The sequence below is a fragment of the Carassius gibelio genome, chromosome A2, assembly GCF_023724105.1.
Source record: "Carassius gibelio isolate Cgi1373 ecotype wild population from Czech Republic chromosome A2, carGib1.2-hapl.c, whole genome shotgun sequence".
Lineage (NCBI taxonomy): Eukaryota > Metazoa > Chordata > Actinopteri > Cypriniformes > Cyprinidae > Carassius > Carassius gibelio.
Genome location: NC_068372.1, coordinates 10,693,918 through 10,717,868, shown reverse-complemented (window position 1 = coordinate 10,717,868; position 23,951 = coordinate 10,693,918). Strand labels below are relative to the sequence as shown.

Here is a 23,951-nt window from a genome sequence, read left to right as displayed (position 1 = left end):
ATTACCCATAGGGAATCAAGCCATATGAACACCTAGCCCAGTACAGGGGCTGACCGGAACTCCGGGCATGCTAAAACCAGTACTGGGCCTGGCGACAGACTGCTCCACCAAGTCTGACTGCCGAGGGTGCTGGAGGATGCTTGACCAGGGTACGCCAACCGGGGAACTCTGCTGGGAGAAGAAAGGCGCTCACATCCCCGTGTTTAGCGGGAAAGGCGCAGCAAGCTTGACACCGAGCCAGCCCTTCCCGCCAATTACCTGTTACCCAACACACTGGAAGAAACTGGCTCTACACGGAGGTTGTAAAACCTCGCAAAGGTGTTGGGTGTCACCCAGCCCACAGATCGACAGATGTCTGCCAGAGAGGTGCCGTGCGCCAGCGCATAGAAGGAGGCCACACTCCGTGTGGAGTGGGCCCTCACACCCAGGGGGCACGACTCGCCTTGGGAATGGTATGCCAAGGCGATGTCATCCACTATCCAGTGGGCCAATCTCTGTTTGGAGACAGCCTTTCCCTTCTGCTGACCTCCAAAGCAGACCAGGAGCTGCTCAGAGCTTCTGAAGCTCTGGGTGCAGTCCACGTATATGCAGCTCTGGGTGCAGTCCACGTATATGCAAAGTGCTCTTACGGGACACAGCAACGGCAAGGCTGGATCTGCCTCCTCCAGGGGCAGCGCTTACAGGTTCACCACCTGGTCTCGGAAGGGAGTGGTGGGAACCTTGGGCATGTATCCTGGCCGGGGGCTCAGGACAACGTGAGAGTAGACCGGCCCGAACACAAGGCGCTCTTCACTTACCAAAAATGCTTGGAGGACCCCGGCCCTCTTGATGGAAGTGAGTTCGATCAGGAGCGCTGTCTTGAGAGACAGGAACTTAAGCTCGACTGAATCCAGTGGCTCAAAGGGACCCCTCTGAAGTCCCGCCAGGACAATAGAGAGGTCCCAGGAGGGAATCAGGGGTGTCCTAGGAGGATGTAACCTTCTGGCACCCCTCAGGAACCTAACAATCAGGTCATGCCTCCCCAGGGACCGGCCGTCCACTGCATCGTGATGGGCTGCAATGGCAGCCACATACACTTTCAGGGTGGATGGTGACAGCCCACGCTCCAACCTTTCTTGCAGGAAAGAAAGCACGACTCTGACCTGGCATCTCTGGGGGTCTTCGCGGTGAGAAGAACACCAATTCGTGAACAGACTCCACTTCAGAGCATAGGCCTGCCTCGTAGAGGGGGCTCTAGCCTGAGTGATAGTGTCTACCACCGCTGGGGGCAGATCACTTAGGTCTGCCGCGTCCCTTCCAGAAGCCACACGTGGAGGTTCCAAAGATCTGGACGCGGGTGCCAAATGGTGCCAAGCCCCTGAGAGAGAAGGTCCCTCCTCTGGGGGATGCGCCAGGGAGGGGCTGTCACGAGGAGCATGAGTTCCAAAAACCAGGTCCGGGTGGGCCAGTAAGGCGCAACCAACAGGACCTGTACCTTGCACTGTGCGAGCAGGCTCACTGGGGGGAACGCATACTTGCATAGAACCTGAGGCCAGCTGTGTGCCAGTGCATCCGTGCCAAGGGGGGCCTGGGACAGGGAATAGTACAGCTGGCAGTGGGAGGACTCGTGGGAAGCAAACAGGTCTACCTGGGCTTCCCCAAATCGACTCCAGATCAGCTGAACCGTCTGGGGATGGAGTCGCCATTCCCCGAGAAAGGCGACTTGAGCCGCGTCTCACTCCAGATTTATGAGATTGTCGGTTGATGTACGAAACAGTCGCAGTGTTGTCCGTGCAGACCAACACGTGCCTTTCTAGCAACAGAGGCCGAAACCGCTGTAAGGCTAGATGCACTGCCAGTAACTCCAGACAGTTGATGTGCCAAAGCAGTCGAGGTCCTGTCCAGGACCCTGAAGCAGCCTGCCCGTTGCATGTTATGCCCCAGCCCGTGTTGGAGCCATCTGTTGTGACAACAACATGCCGGAACACTTGTTCTAAGGGCACGCCGGCCCGTAGAAAAGCAAGGTCCGACTAGGGGCTGAATCCGCGGCGACACATCGGTTTGATAGTGACACGATGTGTACTGCGGCTCCATGCCCATCTCGGGACTTGGGAGTGCAACCACTGCTGTAGTGGCCTCATATGGAGCAACCCGAGCGGCGTGACTGCGGCTGCGGATGCCATATGCCCCAGGAGCCTCTGAAAGTGTTTCAGTGGTACCACTGTCCTGCCTCTGAAGGAACTCAAGCAGTTCAGCACTGACTGGGCAGGCTTGCTGGTGAGCTGTGCCTTCATACTCACCGAGTCTAACTCCATACCGAGATAAGAGATTATCTGCACAGGGGAGAGGTTGCTCTTCTCTCGGTTGACCTGAAGCCTCAACTGACTGAGGTGCCGGAGCACCAAGTCCCTGTGATCGCACAACTTCTCTCGGGACCGGGCCATAATGAGCCAGTCAATTCAATTCAATTCAATTCAAGTTTATTTGTATAGCGCTTTTTACAAAATAAATCGTTACAAAGCAACTTTACAGAAAATTATGTTTCTACAATATTTAGTAGTAGCTAGTAGTTTGTGCACATTTGACAGGATTTTAGAAAAAATAATAATAATAATACAAGACGTAGTCAGCTAGACGATGAACTATCAATATTATTAATTAAGTTATTATATGATTCAGTCACACATTTAGCAATAATTGTTAGTTCTGTTTGTTGATTCAAGGTTAGCATCATCTGGGGTCCTCTGAGGGTCAGCATCATCTCTTCTCAGGTGTTCGCGAAACATAGAAACAAAATACAGACATCATTAGCATAGCTGCTGATCCAACAAAGTAAAATTAGTTTAACCCAAGCTAATGAATAAAAATGCAACTTTGAACAGATGCAACTACACTCACAATTAAAAAGATACATTATTCGAATGCTTTGTGAAAGAGATGTGTTTTTAATCTAGATTTAAACAGAGAGAGTGTGTCTGAACCCCGAACATTATCAGGAAGGCTATTCCAGAGTTTGGGAGCCAAATGTGAGAAAGCTCTACCTCCTTTAGTGGACTTTGCTATCCTAGGAACGACCAAAAGTCCAGCGTTTTGTGACCTTAGGGTGCGTGATGGGTTGTAACGTGGTAGAAGGCTAGTTAGGTACGCTGGAGCTAAACCATTTAGGGCCTTATAAGTAAGTAATGATAATTTGTAACTGATACGGAACTTAATAGGTAGCCAGTGCAGAGACTGTAAAATTGGGGTAATATGATCATATTTTCTTGACCTCATAAGGACTCTAGCTGCTGCATTTTGGACTACCTGTAGCTTGTTTATTGACGAAGCAGGACAACCACCTAGAAGTGCATTACAATAGTCCAGTCTAGAGGTCATGAATGCATGAACTAGCTTTTCTGCATCAGAAACAGATAACATGTTTCGTAGCTTGGCATGTTTCTAAGATGGAAGAATGCAGTTTTAGTAACATTGGAAATATGATTTTCAAAAGACAAATTGCTGTCTAATATAACACCCAGATTTCTGACTGTAGAGGAAGTAACAGTACATCCGTCTAGTTGCAGATTGTAATCTACAAGATTCTGTGTAGTGTTTTTTGGTCCAATAATTAGTATCTCTGTCTTATCCGAATTTAATTGGAGAAAATTGTGTGTCATCCAATCTTTTACATTTTTAACACACTCTGTTAGCTTAGATAATTGGGAAGTTTCATCTGGTCTCGTTGAGATATATAGCTGAGTATCATCAGCATAACAGTGGAAGCTAATTCCGTATTTTCTAATAATATTACCAAGGGGCAACATATATATTGAAAATAGAAGGGGACCTAGGACGGATCCTTGTGGCACTCCATATTTTACTGATGATAAATGAGATGACTCCCCATTTAAGTAAACAAAATGGTAGCGATCGGACAGGTAGGATCTAAACCATCTTAGAGCCTGCCCTTGAATACCTGTATAGTTTTGTAATCGATCTATGAGTGTGTCATGATCTATGGTGTCGAACGCAGCACTAAGATCAAGTAAGACTAGAAATGAGATGCAGCCTTGGTCTGACGCAAGGAGCAGGTCATTTGTAATTTTAACAAGTGCAGTTTCTGTGCTATGATGGGGCCTAAAACCTGACTGAAATTCTTCATACATATCATTTTTATGCAGGAAGGTGCTCAATTGAGCAGACACAACTTTCTCTAAAATTTTAGACATAAATGGAAGATTTGAAATAGGCCTATAATTTGCCAGTACACTAGGATCTAGTTTTGGTTTCTTAATAAGAGGCTTGATAACCGCCAGCTTGAATGGTTTTGGGACATGTCCTAAAGTTAACGACGAGTTTATGATATTGAGAAGCGTTTCTTCTGCTACAGGTAATTTTGAGGGTACAGGATCTAATAAACATGTTGTTGGTTTAGATACAGTGATAAGTTTATTTAGCTCTTCCTGTCCTATGGTTGTAAAGCACTGCAGTTTATCTTTGGGTGCGATGGATGAAACTGAAGTGTTAGACGCTGTAGAATCTACATTCGCTATTGTATTTCTAATGTTATCTATTTTATCAGTGAAGAAATTCATAAAGTCATTACTATTTAACGTTGGTGGAATATTTGAATCAGGTGGCGTCTGGTAATTTGTTAATTTAGCCACTGTGCTAAATAAAAACCTTGGATTGTTTTGGTTATTTTCAATGAGTTTGTGTATATGCTCTGCCCTAGCAGTTTTTAAAGCCTGTCTATAGCTGGACATACTGTTTTTCCATGCAATTCTAAAAACTTCTAAGTTAGTTTTTCTCCATTTGCGTTCAAGACTACGAGTTAATTTCTTGAGAGAGTGAGTATTACTGTTATACCATGGTACAGTACGTTTTTCTCTAACTTTTTTCAATTTGATTGGGGCAACAGCTTCTAATGTATTAGAGAAAATAGTGCCCATGTTGTCAGTAATTTCGTCTAATTCGTGTGTATTTTTGGGTACAATTAGCAGTTGAGATAGATCAGGCAGGTTATTTGCGAATCTTACAAGGAAATGGTCTGTAATATCATCACTTTCAGGTACAATATCTATAGCAGTAAGATCGATTCCATGCGATATAATTAAATCTAGTGTATGATTAAAACGATGAGTGGGCCCGGTGACATTTTGCTTGACTCCAAAGGAGTTTATTAGGTCAGTAAACGCAAGTCCTAATGTATCATTTGCATTATCAACGTGAATATTAAAATCTCCCATGATTAGCGCCTTATCAACTGTAACTAGAAGGTCTGAGAGGAAATCTGCAAATTCTTTCAGGAATTCTGTATACGGCCCTGATGGTCTATACACAGTAGCCAGAGCAAGAGATACATTAGATTTCTTTTGCATGTCTGACAGAGTAACATTTAGCAGAAGTATTTCAAAAGAGTTAAACCTGTATCCTGTTTTCTGGGTAACGTTGAGAATATCACTATATATTGTTGCAACACCCCCGCCACGACCAGTCTGACGGGGCTCATGCTTATAACAGTAGTTTGGTGGAGTAGACTCATTTAGACCAAAATAATCATTTGGTTTTAGCCAGGTTTCAGTCAAGCAGAGTAAATAAAAACTATTATCTGTGATCATTTCATTTACAATAACTGCTTTTGGTGCGAGTGATCTAATATTTATGAGCCCAAACTTTAAAAATTGTTTTTGTTCATTTACTTTACATTTTTCTGGTTTAATTACGATAAGATTTTTTTTAGATCCTACATTATATTTATATTTTGACCTCACTATTCGGGGAACAGACACAGTCTTAATAGGTTTTACAGCGCAAGTACCTTTAGCGTTTAAGCGGTTAGAACAAAACTCATCATAATGGTTATTTGAGAATTGTCTTACTAGTCACATGGAGCGAAGTGTCCTGGAGATGTTGTCAGAAAGCAGCTCCGCTCCGATTTTGCTGGGGTGTAATCCATCAGCGCGAAACAGTCTAGGACGCTCCCAGAAAAGATTCCAGTTATTAACAAATAGCAGTTTCTGTTCTTTACACCATGACAACAACCATTCATTTAAAGCAAAAAGTCTACTGAACCTTTCGTGTCCTCGTCGATACGTGGGCAGTGGTCCTGACACGACGATCGTCGCCACGGGCGTCGTGCTGCGAACCGTCTCGATCAGGCTCCTGAAGTCCCTCTTCAGCGTCTCCGTCTGCCGCAGCGTGGTGTCGTTAACCCCGGTGTGAAGCACGACCGCTCTGGGGCTCTCGCCGTCCTTCAGGATCGCGGGTATCTGCGCAGAAACATCAAGATAGTTGAGGATCTTGACGCCCACTTCCCAGAGTGGGGCAAGGGCGCCCTCCGCGAGCTTCGTGAAGACATGGGGAGACAGGGAGAGCCCGAAAGGGAGGACCTTGTACTGCCATGCCTGGCCCTCGAATGCAAACCGCAGAAACGGTCTGTGGCGAGGGAGGATCGAGACATGAAAGTACGCGTCTTTCAGGTCGATCCCTGCAAACCAGTCCTGGGGCTAAATGCATTTGAGAATGCGTTTCTGCGTCAGCATCTTGAACGAGAGCTTGTGCAGGGCCCGATTCAAGACTCGCAGATCCAGGATAGGATCCACCGCTTTTCTTGGGTACGATGAAGTAAGGGCTGTAAAACCTCAATTGCATCCTTTGCCAGCAGGACAGCAATCTCCTCAGGCAAGACAGAAGCGTCCCGGACTGCCACCGAAGTCTTGATGATGCCATTGAACTTGGGAGGTCGCCGGGCGAACTGAATCACGTAACGAAGTCGGACCATCCGAATGAGCCAGCTTGACTGGTTGTGCAGCGCAAGCCACGCTCCCAAACTCTGTACAAGTGGCACCAAAGGGACAGTCGACATACTTTAGAGACGGTCCCTAGATTTGCGAAACTCGAAGCAACATCTCTGGCCATTCCGTTGGCTCGTTTATGAAATCACAGATATTTTACAGACAATACGTTTTGCTATGTATTTTGCTTTGTTGTACTGCAAAAGTGATTTTAAGTGGACTATACTATATTTACACCATGCACTTCCTGTCAGAGAGAAAGCCACGACCCCAGCTATGACACGACCAGGTCCATGGTTGACACCCTTTCATTAGCATGTTGTGCAGAGGAAAAATAAATTGGGAACTACATTCAGAAATAAATGAGTGATAAAAAGAAAACACTTAGGATGAGTTTAGCATTATTTATTTATTTTTTCAGCATTTTCATTATTATTATTATTGTATTTATTTGACTACTTTCATCACGTTTAATTATTTATATATGTATTTAAACATGAATATGTGTATTTGTACACAGATGTATGTATTTATTTATTGATTTTGCAGGTTTAGTCCTCCATAATGGTTAGAGAGTCGGACTCCCAATCGAAAGGTTGTGAGTTCGAGTCCCGGGCCGGCAGGAATTGTGGGTGGGGGCAGGGGCGTCGCACCCGTGGGGGATGTGGGGGTTTTAACACCCACACTTTTCCTGGTGAGAGGGTTCGACACCCGCACATTTTCTGCAGTTTTTCCGCAGTTTTGCACAAACGCCTTACTACAGTCGTTCCTCCGTTTCTCTGACCGCTCTGTGTCTGCGCTCGCCGCGGCTGCCTCCTCCCCCTCCCTCTCAAACTTGACACCGGCTTTGAGTGTGATCGGCTGATGATTGGCTGTTTTGCCTTAAGGCCCGCCTCTCTTGGGGTGTTATCGGTCAGCTCGTGCTGAGGAGGCGGGAACTTATGGTTATTTACATCTCCCTTTTCCAGGTACTTTGAATGAGTGTTTATGCTTTAGAGGTTTTTAAATAAGCTTCATATGTGTTTGGGAAGATGTTCTGTTAATCGTTTTGTTGACATGTCGAGTGTTTTCGGTATTATATTTCGTTTTTTAGACTAATGCTAATTGCTATTATTGGGATATTGTTTGCATACCTGTTGAAGAACTATGAAATTAAAGTGTATATTATTTTAATGTTTAAAAACAGTAAATTGTTACATTATTTATACCACCAGAGAAAAAGCTTTGTGTGGGCGTTTTTTTCTCTCCTTTTCTGATTTTGCGTTTTTTTTCTCCCCTTTTCTGATTTTGCGTTTTTTTCTCCCCTTTTCTGATTTTTTTTTTCTTTTCTTTTTTTTAATGTAGGATTATTTTTTTCCCAGCCAAACGCTGCAAGCCGGAAATCCCGCACAGTGCCAGAGAACTTTGAGCCCTGCATTTTGTACCCCTCTGTCAATGTGTTCATCATTTTTATTGTTTATAAACAAACCACATCCATCCCCCACACTTTTGAAAAGCTTGCTACGCCCCTGGGTGGGGGGGAGTGCATGTACAGTTCTCTCTCCACCTTCAATACCACGACTTATGTGCCCTTGAGCAAGGCATCGAACCCCCAACTGCTCCCATAAAATGGCTGCCCACTGCTCCGGGTGTGTTTACAGTGTGTGTGTGTGTTCACTGCTCTGTGTGTGTGCACTTCGGATGGGTTAAATGCAGAGCACAAATTCTGAGTATGGGTCACCATACTTGGCTGAATGACACGTCACTTTCACTTATATGTGCCAAGTGGCTGTGTGAATAAATCCGCAGAGTCCAACTGGAGCAGTCTGTAAGTTTTAATGAAGAACTGATGTCTGATGTCATGATGTCTGAAATGCAATATATTGAATTTAATTACTGAATAATACCCTCATAAATCACAATAACTATTAAAATACAAACATTATAGGGATGCTTCAATTAATCGGATACCAAACACAATCAGGCGATAATCGCTTATGGATGATTGATTAGCGGCAGTACCGCCGCTCCCTAAGCAGTTTGCATAGGGCACCAATTCATAGGGGAGCACCATCACAGTTGCTCAAAAAAAACATAAAGGTCCCATTCCTCGTGGTCCCATGTTTCAAACTTTAGGTAGTGTGTAATGTTGTTGTTAGTTGTATAAATAATATCTGTAAAATTCTAAAGCTCAAAGTTCAATGCCAAGCAAGATATTTTATTTAACAGAATTCGCCTACATCAAACTTTTTTAACTAGATGGTAGGGCTGTACAGAAAATCAAATGTGATTTTCATGTGCATCTCGTCAGTAAAGGCGTTCTGTAATTAGAAGTACATCTCCAGCACGTGCGTTCAGATCAGGATTTGCCAGGTTGCCAAAACAAATCCTGCCCACTTGCTTCTCAAAACTAGTCCAAAACCATAGACAGTAAAAGAAATGGAGACAGCAGCTTATGACGCAATCGTTAGTCTATTTTACAAAAACTGCTTCTACGGGACCATAATGTAAGATAGGTAATGGAGCATTTTATACATTTTTGTGTTTCTTTAGAAATTGAGTTTCTGGAAATATATATATATATATATATATATATATATATATATATATATATATATATATATGTATATTATTATTATTATTATTATTATTATTTATTTTTGGGGGGAGGGTGCACAACAATACAATTCTGCTTAGGGCACCCATTTGGCCAGCTGCAGCCCTGATTGGCAGTCTCTAAAAAGGCAGATCTTATAAAACTGATCTCAAGCTTGTAAGAATTAAAGAACCTCAGACACTTTGATCTTCTGAGACACTCAAAAGACACACAGTGCATTAACATAGACATATGTTCCCACATTTCACTGAGAGAAAGTGCGGGAAACACATTTCTCAAAAATGCAACAGTTCTTTGATCTCAATCAATCAATCAATCACCTTTATTTATATAGTGCTTTAAACAAAAATACATTGCGTCAAAGCACTGAACAACATTCATTTGGAAAACAGTGTCTCAATAATGCAAAATGATAGTTAAGGCAGTTCATCATTAAATTCAGTGATGTCATCTCTGTTCAGTTAAATAGTGTCTGTGCATTTATTTGCAATCAAGTCAATGATATCGCTGTAGATGAAGTGACCCCAACTAAGCAAGCCAGAGGCGACAGCGGCAAGGAACTGAAACTCCATCGGGGACAGAATGGAGAAAAAAACCTTGGGAGAAACCAGGCTCAGTTGCGGGGCCAGTTCTCCTCTGACCAGACGAAACCAGTAGTTCAATTCCAGGCTGCAGCAAAGCCAGATTGTGCAGAAGAATCATCTGTTTCCTGTGGTCTTGTCCTGGTGGTCCTCTGAGACAAGGTCTTTACAGGGGATCTGTATCTGGGGCTCTAGTTGTCCTGGTCTCCGCTGTCTTTCTGGGCAGTAGAGGTCCTTTCTAGGTGCTGATCCACCATCTGGTCTGGATACGTTCTGGATCCGGGCGACTGCAGTGACCCTCTGATCTGGATACAGACTGGATCTGGTGGCCACGGTGACCTCGGAACAAGAGAGAAACAGACAAATATTTGCGTAGATGCCATTCTTCTAATGATGTAGCAAGTACATAGGGTGTTATGTGAAGTGTTTCCGGTTCCGGTTTACCTAATTAATGCAGCATAAAAATCCTTTAACGGATTTGGATATTAAAAGCATATTAGTATGTTATGTGTATGCCAGGTTAAAGATATGGGTCTTTAATCTAGATTTAAACTGCAAGAGTGTGTCTTCCTCCCGAACAATGTTAGTTGAGTTTAGGCGCCAGAGTTTAGGCGCCAAATAGGAAAAGGATCTGCCACCCGCAGTTGATTTTGATATTCTAGGTATTATCAAATTGCCTGAGCTTTGAGAACGTAGCGGATGTAGAGGAGTATAATGTAAAAGGAGCTCATTCAAATACTGAGGTCCTAAACCATTCAGGGCTTTATAAGTAATAAGCAATATTTTAAAATCTATACGATGTTTGATAGGGAGCCAGTGCAGTGTGGACAGGACCGGGCTAATATGGTCATACTTCCTGGTTCTAGTAAGAACTCTTGCTGCTGCATTTTGGACTAGCTGTAGTTTGTTTACTAAGCGTGCAGAGCAACCACCCAATAAAGCATTACAATAGTCTAACCTTGAAGTCATAAATGCATGGATTAACATTTCTGCATTTGACATTGAGAGCATAGGCCGTAATTTACATATATTTTTGAGATGGAAAAATGCAGTTTTACAAATGCTATAAACGTGACTTTCAAAGGAAAGATTGCGATCAAGTAGCACTTAGCAAGTCTTAGACAGTGTTCTAGGTTATTAAAAGCAGAGTTTTTAGGCCCTATAATTAACAACTCTGTTTTTTTCTGAATTTAGCAGTAAGAAATTACTCGTCATCCAATTTTTTATATCGACTATGCATTCCATTAGTTTTTCAAATTGGTGTGTTTCACCGGGCTGCGAGGAAATATAGAGCTGAGTATCATCAGCATAACAGTGAAAGCTAACACAATGTTTCCTGATGATATCTCCCAAGGGTAACATATAAAGCGTGAAGAGTAGCGGCCCTAGTACTGAGCCTTGAGGTACTCCATACTGCACTTGTGATTGATATGATACATCTTCATTCACTGCTACGAACTGATGGCGGTCATATAAGTATGATTTAAACCATGCTAATGCACTTAGTTTTTGATCTCTCGAGAAAGAGACAATACAAACATACACAGGCATCATCGAGACACCCCACAGAGTGGAGGAACAGGAAACGCCTCTCTCACATATGTTATCAGTTCCTTCTCATCCCCTTCCTTACCCATTCTCCCTCCACTTGGTCTCGCTCAGAATGGTCAATAGTGTAATATTCTACATTAATGAAAGTGATATTTACTAGGGCTGTCACGATTCTCCAAATCCTCGATTCGATTGCATTTTCGATTCTAAGGTCACGGTTCGATTTGATTCTCGATTTTTACATTTATTCTCTTTAAAGCACAGATTGTCATTTTTCAAACTAGACTTTTATGTAATATAATATCTGACCTTTGTTTGCAATGTACCACATTACACTGTCAAATTTAAAACTTTTATTAACAACATAATGTAACAATAACTTATATCTTTAGTCAATTGAAAACTTAAAATAAACTGCCATCCAGTTTCTCTTTTGTAAGTGCAGTCACAAAAGATGACATTCAAGTTCATAACAAAACAAACAAAAACAATAAAAAATGACTAAACTAACCTTCAAATATTACGATGTATCTATTTAAAAGATTAAAGATAAAACACTTGTTAAACACTTCACTGTCATTCATTTAGATTTATTTATATATATATATATATATATATATATATATATATATATATATATATATATATATTATGTATGTATGAACAGTATGTGTGTGTATGTGTGTGTGTGTGTGCATCATTACAGTCTGTAACATATGTGTATCTCTTATTACAAGACTGCAATCACTAGCAATCAGAAGAATTCCAGTTAATCAAGTATCTACAAAAGATCTACTCTATAAACAATGCATTAAATTACATTAAAGACAAAAATAAATTAAACAAGCAAAAGAAATGATTACTCGCATGTATCTGGTCCACTGATGAAGTCATGGGTCAAGTCAAGTGAATTATTACTCATTTTCTAACAGGCGTCGAATACTGACTTTAGGAAAAGGGGAATAACCAATGACATTTGAGATAACAACTAAAACAGCAAGCCCCGCCCCACGACTGACAAAAATTAAATTGTTAGCGCGAGCAGAGGTGAGATGATCGAGCGCGAGGATGTGGGGAATGCGCATGCACGCGAGGGCTTTTATTGCGCGCAGAGTACATGTCACGCGCGCGCGAGAGTTTGAAATGAGCTCGCGGGCTCCCGTTTCTTCGCATCCGATTCAGTTTTCCTCTCGCGGAAGCCATATAGCGCGCGCGCCAGCATCAGTTGAATGCTCGGTTATTTTTGTCATTGATTTGCCGTCATACAACATGGGGGCGTGGCAGCATTGACGATTCCATTTTTTAATTCGAAGTTCGAGACTGTGACTTAATTTTGATCGATTTCGATTTAAAATCGAAATCGTGACACCCCTAATATTTACAGTCATGGTTGGTGTCATTTGAATTGTCTCAGGGCGACTGGTACAATGGTCTCAATCTTACAAAAGTAGACTAAAAGATAATACAGATCCTAAGATATATTTTGATTACTGTAATGGGAGTGCCTTTTCCCAGGGTCCTCCATGTAAATTACCTTCTGTTCCCATTGAGTTGTAAACCACTCAGGTTTGGCACCTGAGTTAATGCAAATTCCAATTGTTAGTTTTTGACTCCATCTCGGGGGATGTTTGTCTTGGTCTGATGTACTTAAGCAAATTTTGCAAAAGGATCAGGGCCTTCTGTAGATTTCTAACTAACTGCTTGACTTTAGTTAAAGGGTTAGTTCATCCAATAATCATTAATAACTCACCCTCATGTCATTCCAAACCCTTAAGACCTCCATTCATCTTCGGAACACAGTTTAAGATATTTTAGATTTAGTCCGAGAGCTTTCTGTCCCTCCATTGAAGCAAGAGGGAGAGAAGGCGAGAGAGAGAGAGAGAGAGAGAGAGAGAGAGAGAGATATTCATTTATTTGTTTGTTTTACATTAGGTTACAATTATAGAATTTAAATCAACATCATCTTTTTCCCACTCATTAGTATACATTTAAATTTACTTTTCAACTTTTTTTTTCCACCCGGCGGCGCCCTGACCCCACCCCACTTAGAGCGGCATCAATTAGTATATGCATGCAAAATACTAGATACTGCAGTGCAGACAATAAACATTGACATTCCACATGCAACAGAACCACTGAACGCGACAAAGCAATTCCTTGTGGAATACCTCAAAGACAGTAATTTTGACAGAGTGCTGTCCAGCAATTAGCTGATGAGTTGGAAACAGAGGCTGTCTTTCCTCCAAAAAGTGCAGCTTGACAATGAAAAAGAAAGAAAATGTTTCCTTATGAAGGAGATGACACACCTGTCATGGACACAAAACAAAACTAGAGAGTGGGCTTCTTTAACCAAGTGCTCGACCGTGCCATCCATGCCGTGGAAGAGCGAATTTCGCTGCTTCGAGACCATGAGCGTATTTGGATTTTTATATGACATTGCATCTCTTAAAGAAAAGTAGAATACAATTGTTTTTCAGGATTGCTTAAGCCTGGAAAAGGCACTCATGTTGATGGGCATGAATTATTTAAAGAGCTGACTGCTTTGGGCAGACGCCTGGTTGCTGGATCTAAACCACTGGATGTGCTTAAATTCATCTATGAAAAAGGTGAAAAGGTCAATTTTTCAAAATGTTTTTGAAGCATTGAGAGTGCTTCTCACTCTACCTGTCACTGTGAGCTCTGGAGAACGCAGTTTCTCAAAGCTTAAACTGATTAAAAATTACCTCTGAAGTACAATGACACAAGACAGACTTGATGGACTAGCAACAACTGCAATTGAGCAAGAACTTGCTGAAAAGATTAAACTCGAGGATGCAATCAAAGAGTTTGCCGCTGCGAAATCTAGGCTATTAGTTGTGTGAATGTGTGTTTGTGTGTATCAGTCAAAAATAAATTAATTATTTAAACCTCCAGTACTTATGAGCTAAAAAGTATCAAATGGATAAACCTCTCCGGGTGTATATGTAAAGGTAAGTTGTGTGGCCGGGAGGCTCTCCCCGGCATTCGATGGGAGCACGCACATCGAATGGGTAAGTCTCGCCGGCCGTAGGAAGAAAAGGTAAGGTTTACCTAGCCTGGAGACTCTCGCCGACGTCTGAAGGGAGCACACGCATCGAACAGTAGCCTTGCTGGCTGTAGAGTAGAAAGTCTCGCCCGCATCTGGTGGGAGCTATATACTCGCGGCACCAGATAAGTAAGTCTCGACGACTGTAAAAGAGGAAGTTTGTACGATGGGAGCACACGGCATCGGACAAGTAAGCCTTGCTGGCCATAAAATAGAAGATGTAAGGTTGTCTAGCCGGGAGGCTCTCGCCGGCATCTGGTGGGAGCTCAATACTTGCAGCACCAGATGGGTAAGTCTGGACGACCGTAAGGGGGAAGTTAGTTTGTTTAGCTGAGAGGTTCTCACCGACGTAAAATGGGGGCATGTGGCATCGAAAGGGTAAGCCTATGCTGGCCGTAAATCGAAAAGGTAAGGTTAAGCCGGAAGGCTCTTGCTGGCATTTGGTGGGAGATCAATGTTTGCGGCACTGAATGGGTACACCTGTAGTCGGACGTGAAGGTCAAGGATGTTTATAGTTTATGTTTATAGTTTATAGTGGTTTAGCAAATCCAATACACTGGTTCTGATAATGTCAGAAAATCTTAGATTGGTTTGCTTTCGAAGTTAAGTGTACGACAAAATGGAATTCCCTGTCCTGTCAGTGTACCTCGAATAAGTGCCATGAATCTGGATGCATGGGCATAGCTTAAAGCAGAGGTGATGTCATCCTTTCCCAGCCGAGAGCTTAAGAATTATTATTAATATATATATATATATATATATATATATATATATATATATATATATATTTTTTTTTTCTCTCTCCATATTGATTGCGTGATCATTGTTCTACGGTTGTGAGAGAAAATTCATCAAGAACCATCTAGGGGATTATGCTTTTGAACGGCAAATTATATGGAGCTGACAGATTGATTTATAGTTTTCAAATTCTTGGTTAAGAATTAGCCCAGTGGGCTAATGAGATAATGAGAAGGCGGGGCTTCAAAAGGGTTTATGATCAGCTTTTTTGTGCCACCTATAGGGGAAATCTGAACAGATTATTTCGGTGAAGGCTCCTGCGGGAGCGAGAACTACTACGACAGTAGGGAAAATACAGAAAAGAGATGCAGACGCTATTGCGGCAGTGGATAAATATAGACAGAAGCTCCTGCAGGAGCAGACGCTGCTGCGGCAGTGGAGAAATATAGATAGAGGCTCCTGCGGGTGCAGGAGCTGTTGCAGCGGTGGATAAATATAGATAGAGCTCCTCAGTGGAGAGATATAGATAGAGGCTCCTGCGGGTGCAGGAGCTGTTGCGGCGGTGGATAAATATAGATAGAGGCTCCTCAGTGGAGAGATATAGATAGAGGCTCCTGCGGGAGCAGACACTGCTGCGGCAGTGGAGAAATATAGATAGAGGCTCCTGCGGGAGCAGACACTGCTGCGGCAGTGAAGAAATATGGATAGAGGCTCCTGCGGGAGCAGACACTCCTGCGGTAGTGGGGAGATATGGACAGAGGGTTCGGTGAGCTTCTTTGACAAGGAATTGGTCTGACTGCTAATAGGTCTTAAAGGGGGGGTGAAATGCTATTTCATGCATACTGAGTTTTTTACACTGTTAAAGAGTTGGATTCCCATGCTAAACATGGACAAAGTTTCAAAAATTAAGTTGTACGTTTGAAGGAGTATTTCTGTTCCAAAACTACTCCTTCCGGTTTGTCACAAGTTCCGGAAAGTTTTTTTTCGAGTATAGCTCTGTGTGACGTTAGATGGAGCGGAATTTCCTTATATGGGTCCTACGGGCACGTCTGCCGGAAGAGCGCGCACTCCCGTATAGCAGAGCAGAGAAGAGACATCCACTGATCAGAGCGAGAGCGTCGCGAAATGTCACAAAAGAAGTGTGTTTTTGGTTGCCAGGGCAAGACAACCCTGCACAGATTACCAAAAGAGAAACAGCATTAAGGGACCAGTGGATGGAGTTTATTTTTACAGAACATCAACGGAGTTGTGCAAGTGTTTGTAGTTTGTTCCCCTGCATTTCGAAGATGCTTGTTTTACAAACAAGGCCCAGTTTGACGCCGGATTTGCACATAGTTTATTTCTTAAGGATAATGCAGTCCCAACGAAAAAGGGTCACGATCATGTGTTGGAACCGCAGGCGGTGAGTAAAACTGGTTCAAATATCTCTTGTGTTGTTAACTTAGCTATCGGCGTGTAAGCACATCAAGTAAACAACATGCGATGTTGTCATCAAACTGCACTTTCCACATGTACAGCTTAAAAAAAAAAAAAAGACGACAAAGTGGAACTTAGTCATTTTCCAAAACCGCTAAGCAAAAATATACAGTTTAAGTACATACCACATAGAGACGTCGTTGTTGAGGCTGCTCTTGTTAAATTTCAGCCTCTGGATCTGATTCTGGATCATAAATATACGCTGAATCTGACTGTTAGCCATGGTTTGTTTTGGTTGTTTTTTTTTCCCTCAACTTCCAAACGCTCTCAACGCAAAAGCCTACTGGCGCTCGTGATTCTTTAGCTCCGCCCGCACGTCATGCCTCCAGCCGGTCGTGTTTTTCCGGGAAAAATCGGTACAGACTATCTTTCTCTTATGAATATAATAAAACCAAAGACTTTTTGGAGTTATGAAGGATGCAGTACTACTCTATAGGTACTCAAGATTAACAGGATATTGAGTGAAAACGAGCATTTCACCCCCCCTTTAAGGATGGTTGGGGTGTGGCGGAACATCGAAGTAAATGGGAGCATGAGAGGAGCATGAGAGGAGGAGGAGAGATAGCTTCTTGAGCCGCCTGCGGCTTGAGCTTGCTTCGGCTGCTGTAGTTGTTGGCTGCAGGAAAAGTAGAAGGGTTAGTAACAATTGATGGGGCAAGCTAAAAAACATAAAACAAAGTGCCTGGGTAGCCTACTGTGTTGCCAGCTTAGCAATTGGTTGCCTGGTTTGACAATTTCTCAAGCCTTGTCAACATTAGTACGTTCCTGCTGGAATTATGTTTTCCACTCGTAGAGTGGATAAATTTGGAATGCTTTTTTCGCGTTGTAGTATGGACTGTGGAAACAGAGGCTTTGAAAATGATGAAGCATGTTTAGTCTTGTCAAACATTGTACCAACAGACATAGTTATTGCAGTTATGTGCTATTCACTTTCAAGCAGATTCTAAAGATATTTACTTTGCGTACTTTTCTTATTACAGTCCTGAAAAGACAGCAGAAATTTTACTCACCCTTGCTGCTCTGCGGCAAAACACGAGGGTAGTTGTGTTTTAGATAAATTCTGAGTCATCATGCAAGTAAATGGTGAAATATGTCCCTTAATAAATTGCAGATATGTTCACTGAATATAAACCTAACAGAGCACACAGATCACTAGGATCGAGTCAAGTATGAAATACCAAGGTTCACGCAAACAAGGGGAGTCCGCTTTTTACATTTTTTTAAAATCATTTATACATTTACATTTTTTTAAATCATTTTAAAAGTAAAAAAAAAATGCTTGTTTTATTTATTTATTATTATTTTCCTTCATAATTAATTTAGTTCTGTTTTATGTAAAGCACTTTGAATTACCATTGTGTACGAAATGTGGTATATAAATGAACTTGCCTTACCTAAATAGATAGGTCCTGCCAGAATAATTGCATGCAACTTATGTCTGTATCATCTCAGTGAGGTTTAAACATGCACCTATCATTCTTGAGCCTTCAGTTTGACCTATCCTAGCCATAGATTTATGGTAACAAAAGACTCCTCACAGTTTACTAATCATAATGATTTCAGACGAGTTTAGGATAAATCAAATATAACAATTTATTATAAGTCAGGTATAATTGTATCATGTCAGTTACATAATGAAATAATTAGAAGCCAATTTAGAAAGGATAGTGCAATTGCGAATCACATTGTAACCGCGTGGCAACTTTGCTCCTGCACAGACATTGTAGTCATATGGGCAACAACCACATGATCCACACAGGAGACAAACAAATTTAACATAGTCACACATGTAACAGTTAATCTAATTTAAGACACATGTTCTAAAATGTATAGCAAAGCACTCAGGTGTTTTAGAGAATAAACTTAACTAGACAATGTGCACAGGTAGTAACACAAACAACTAAACAATGTGCTCTATGGGCACAATATGTTCAACACAATTACATTTTTGAGTAAATATTAATATACCTGACTTCGGAAAGATACATAGTATGGAGCATATGATATATACTCCACACTATGGGCTGATCTGACTACAGAATCGCCCCGTACTGTTTTGTCACTCCCTTAAATACTCAGACCAGACAACAAAGAAATCTTCAAATCGGTTGTAAAAACATAACAGTCATTTTGGTTCAATAGGTTCTTATGGTCACATAAGGGTCAAACCTGGTTGGAGTTAAACATTCTCAAAGACCCCTAAAGGGGGACACACCTCCTTAGTTAGTTAGAGATTTATTTATCCTTTCGGAAATTTGTTCTACACCATACAGTACATCTGATACATTTATACATAAGACAACAAGACAGTTGACAAGACAGAATTCAAAACAAGATATACAGCAAAATTTCCCTCTGCCCAAACACCCCCACCCTACCACACCGCCACACATACCCACCATCAGGACAGAAGACTCCACTACACTTAACCCTCTATTGCATAGCGTTGCCATATGGCAACAATTACTTTATCTTAATTTTCTAAAAAGCTGTGATATAAAATCAATGTTTTTACAGTTAGTTGTGAAAAAGGTTTTTTTTACTTCGAAGGAAATACAATTTATGAGGTCCTTTTTGCTCATGGACATTGACGTGCAAACATCACTGTCTGTGGCTCCTGAAGATTGCCTTTTATTCAGAATTTTGAAAAATTTTCATCAAATAAAAAAAATTGAATCACTGTCTGGGTTAAGTAAACTTTAATTTTTTAACATTAAATTCAGTTTTGATTTTAAAAGTTTTGTGTAATATGCTAAAATACATTTGTTGCCATATGGCAACTATATGCAAATATGGAAATGTCCTGGTGCATTCAACCTAATGGAGTCCCACTGACTTACATAGCATGAAACTACTCTGAGACTATGTTTACAACTTTTGCTTAAATTTTAAAGGTAAAAACATTATAATTTGTATTATTTTGTAATTTAAGCTAGATCCTGTCTGCAGAAACCACACGGACCACTGGCCCTTGCATGCAACTGAGAAGGGCAGATGCAAAATGTGAGGATGCAAGGGCATTGTGAGAAAAGTGCTCCAAGTGTGCAGTTTTCCTCTGCTTCACTGCAGAGAGGAACTGCTTTGTTGACTTTCACAAGGCGTGAAGAGAATGAAATAAAATTAAACTAATGAATAGTGTATTTCAGTGAGACAGGTTCCGGGTTCCAGGTTCCTGGTTATTATTACCAGACATTTCAGATAACTATTGAAATTATATAATGTTTTCACTGTTTAAATGCTTGTTTAAACATTTTCTTGTTTTAAATAAAATTAGTTTTTTTGAAAAAAATGTTGATTTTATGGTACTTTCCACGATTGCATATTGTTGCCATATGGCAACAATTTACCAACGACCCCTCTTTAAACTTTTTTTTACTTTTTTTTTTTAAATATATCTGTTATTTAGCTAATTTTAATTAATAAAAACATGCAAAACATTTTTTACCATGTCTAAGTAATATTTCATGCAATAGAGGGATAACTAGTGCTGTCCAGCAGGTAAGTTCTTATTCATAAATGTAATACTAGTTGGAATTAATAACTTACTGGCTCGATTAGTTTTGAAAGAGGGTAGCCTAAATCTCCTCCCTGATGGCAACACCTCATATGCCTGGTGTAGGGGGTGTGACATATCTCTATAAATTGCTTGAACTTTCTTCAACACCCTTCTTTCACAGGTAATAGCCATACTGTCTAGTTTTTTCCCCGCAACCTTGCTAGCCAGATTAACTATCTTGCTCAGTCTGTTTTTATTGGTCACTGACAAAGAGAAATACCAGGCAACACAACAAAAAAGTAGAGTGCTCTCCACAAATGAGTGATAAAAAAGTAACATCATATCACTATCCACTCTAAATTGTCTTAGTCTCCGCATAAAATGCAGCCTCTGCAGCCCCTTTTTATAGACGGTGTCAGTATTTCTGTTCCATTACAACTTATCATCTATTATTGTGCCTTAGTACTTGTACTCGGCTAAAATCGCAACATTCTCTTCATTTATAACCAAACATTGATGGGGTTGGCTCCCAATTATGTAATCTATGATTATTTCCTTTGTTTTCTTTATATTTAGATGAAGATAGCTGGACCTACACCAGTCTGCAAATTGATCCACCCAGGCCCTGTGGTTGGTCTCATCACTATTCAGTATTAACTCCACTATTGCTGTATCATCTGCAAATTTGATTGTAAGATGCTCAGGTGTATTACTTCTACACTCATTTGTGTAAAGAGTGAACAATACTGGTGAGATGACACTGCCCTGTGGGGATCCTGTATTGGTAATAATCGAGGAGGACACAGCCTCATTTACACTAAGTTAGTTAGTTAGTTAGTTAGTTAGTTAGTTAGAGATTTATTTATCCTTTCGGAAATTTCCTTTTCTTCTCTCCATCAGAAAGGACTCAACCCACCTTATTATGTTAGGATTTACCCCTAACTGCCCCAGCCTCTCCATCATAATGTGGGGCCTGATGGTGTTGAAGGGGGAGGAAAAATCTATAAAGAGAACCTGGACATATCGTTTGGGCTTATCCAGATGGCAATAGATATTATGGAGCATATACAGAAGGGCATCATCTGTGCTCCGCTTGTTTCTATAGGCAAACTGTAAAGGGTCGATATTACATTGCACATCACCACAGTGACAAACACCTGACCGAATTCCCTAGGTAGATAGTAAGGTCTTAACGACAGCGACAATAGCTCAATATCCTCCGAGCAATCGGAGTCTCTTACTGTGTAATTTTTACACCATCTCTCATTTATATAAACACACACACCCCCTCCCATTCTTTTGCCAGTTACCTGTGCATCACGGTCCAGTCTAATCGGGTCGCTAAACCCTCTGATCCTGATTGTTGAGTAATCAGTCATGTCTTTAAGCCATGTTTCCGTGAAGCACAACAGACAACTTTCCCGTTACTCTGAGAGATACCTCACAGCATTCCGTAGCTCTGTAAGTTGCTTCACCAAGGAGCGGGTGTTAGAGGTGGCTTGCTCCCCTGTGTGCCAACTCTACGCCGTACGCCTCCTCGCCGGCCTCTTTTCCTTGGTGCTGTGGATGTCCGAGTACACTCATCTGGCAGATCGAGTGGAAAGTTTCCGCTATACAGATCCCTTAGTTGCCAGAGTTGATCCCGGGTATAATGTAAAATCCCATATGTTGTGGCGGTGGCTGATGCATAACTTTCCAGACTCAGTGAAAGGACTGTTAACAGCAACAAGTGAATCACCAGGACAAGAGACAAAAACTGCGTAACAAAACGCATCTTTGTTTGTTATTTCTTTATTTGAAAGGGGACAGTGTACATTAATAAACATTAAAACAATGTAAATGTATCTTGACTTTGTTGACTCGCTTCTGACTTAACAACCAAACTTTCAAAGTTTGTAGTTCGAGGTTTATGTGATGAAAAATGCTTACATATAAACCATAAAACAAACAAACATTTCAGACGTGCTGTAGGCACTCGTCGCCACAGTGCAGCGCCAGAAATTTAGGATTTTTTCCTCCTCCTCAGCAGAACACAATTCTACAAAAGCTCTTGAACTTTCTCATAATATAAATGACTATTGTGAAATTGAGACTATTTTACCAATCGCACAGAGACCTTTAAAATTATACTGAACATGAAGCGGAAAAAACAACATTTTCACAAGATATAACATGTCATATGGATATTCTTGTTTTTGAAGGAGAAGAGTGAGAGTCAGAGGCAAGGAGGGGAGAGGAGAGGGAGGAAGGAGGTCGTAAATAGGTGTTGTTTGCACTCCTTGGAGATCTCTTTTCCAGATCAGTTTTATTGTTTTATTGCATGGCAGAATGGTATCTGTTTTCTGTGAGCTCCTGAGTTTTGGCTTGGCCAATTTGTGTGGTCATTAGACATTTGTTGTAAACTAGTGGGCCCCCTAGTTTGCAACAGTGCAAATGATTGGACCTGAAAAATATTCTGTCCTAAGAGACCAGTTGCATTACTGAATAGGTCTCATTTTAAAATGTGTAAATAGTATTTGAAGTAATTGATATGTGACTATAGCCACGCAAATCCTATGCACATTCCAGTGTTTACATCAAGTAAGTTCAGAAGACCATAAAAACTGCACAGGATTTTAAAATTGCAAATATGTTTGCCATAATTGAAATTCAATTATAAAACTAATTTCTTCTGGCCTATATTCATGAGGTGAATAATGTGTGATAAATTTGAATCATGTGAGTCATTTAGACCTGGATGTCATTATGTTCTATACAAAGAAAGCGTATTGTGCAGTTGCAATAATGAAAGTGTGTTCTGTATGTTTGTGTGTACGTATGTGTATAGGAGATGGGTGATGTCTAGTCTACCATAATTTGTGTTGTAATAATTTAGTTCCAGTGCTACACTGGGAGGTCATGTAATTACTTGTACAGTGCTGAGGTGTGAATGACCACTTGTAGTCATCTCCTTGTTGTGTGTGCAAGTTGGTGTAAGTGAGACCAGATTTCCTTGTGGAATTTGTCCCTCAAAGATGGCAGCAGTAAACCTGAAAGGGAAACAGACAGAAAAACAGATAATCTTGAGCCTTTTCATAAATTGCTTGTAGAAGGGCCACAGCCAAACAGTTGTTTTGAATTGTTGTAATCCAAGATTGCATACACTCAGGAGAAAATGTGTTTTGTTTACAAAGACATATATTATTGCCATGATTATGTTTTATAAACAAAAGTCCAAAATAAATGTAATGTCAATGGTCAAATCTAACCGCTGGTGTTTCAGTACATTCAGAGTATGTTGTCTGTTCCTGCTCAGTTTACACAGTCTGCTGTGTTGCAGGTGTTATGACGCCCATATCTGCTGGGAAATCTATATCACACCAGTCAGATCTGTGCTCAGGGCATTAGTTTGCCAGATTTGGTGCTGCATTGTTAGCTTAGCGATTGGCATTTTCTTATCCTATTCATATATTTGACCATTTCCATCTCTGCAGTCTGTAAAGATTTGTGAATCTCTGCCTGATTTCAACACTACACACAAGTTTAATCACATGTCCTGTAAAAATAAGTTCTCTGATTACATTCCATATGTGTTTTGTTCTTCCCAGAGAGAAATGATTTTGTTCGCTAACACTTGCGCCACTTTTTCTGTGGTTTTGATGCAAGGAAATAGACAAAACTTAGACCTTCCCTTGTTAATGCGTTGCAGATTAAT

General features: G+C 41.2%; 1 long non-coding RNA gene across 1 annotated transcript; it reads right to left on the bottom strand.

Annotated features, from left to right (window-relative positions):
• Window positions 1-2,442: 2,442 nt before the first annotated feature.
• Window positions 2,443-6,234, bottom strand: LOC128026380 (uncharacterized). The gene is made up of 2 exons (XR_008186415.1): window positions 5,841-6,234; window positions 2,443-2,742 (listed from the first exon to the last, which is right to left on the bottom strand). It is a non-coding gene; the product is annotated as an uncharacterized LOC128026380 (long non-coding RNA).
• Window positions 6,235-23,951: the final 17,717 nt, after the last annotated feature.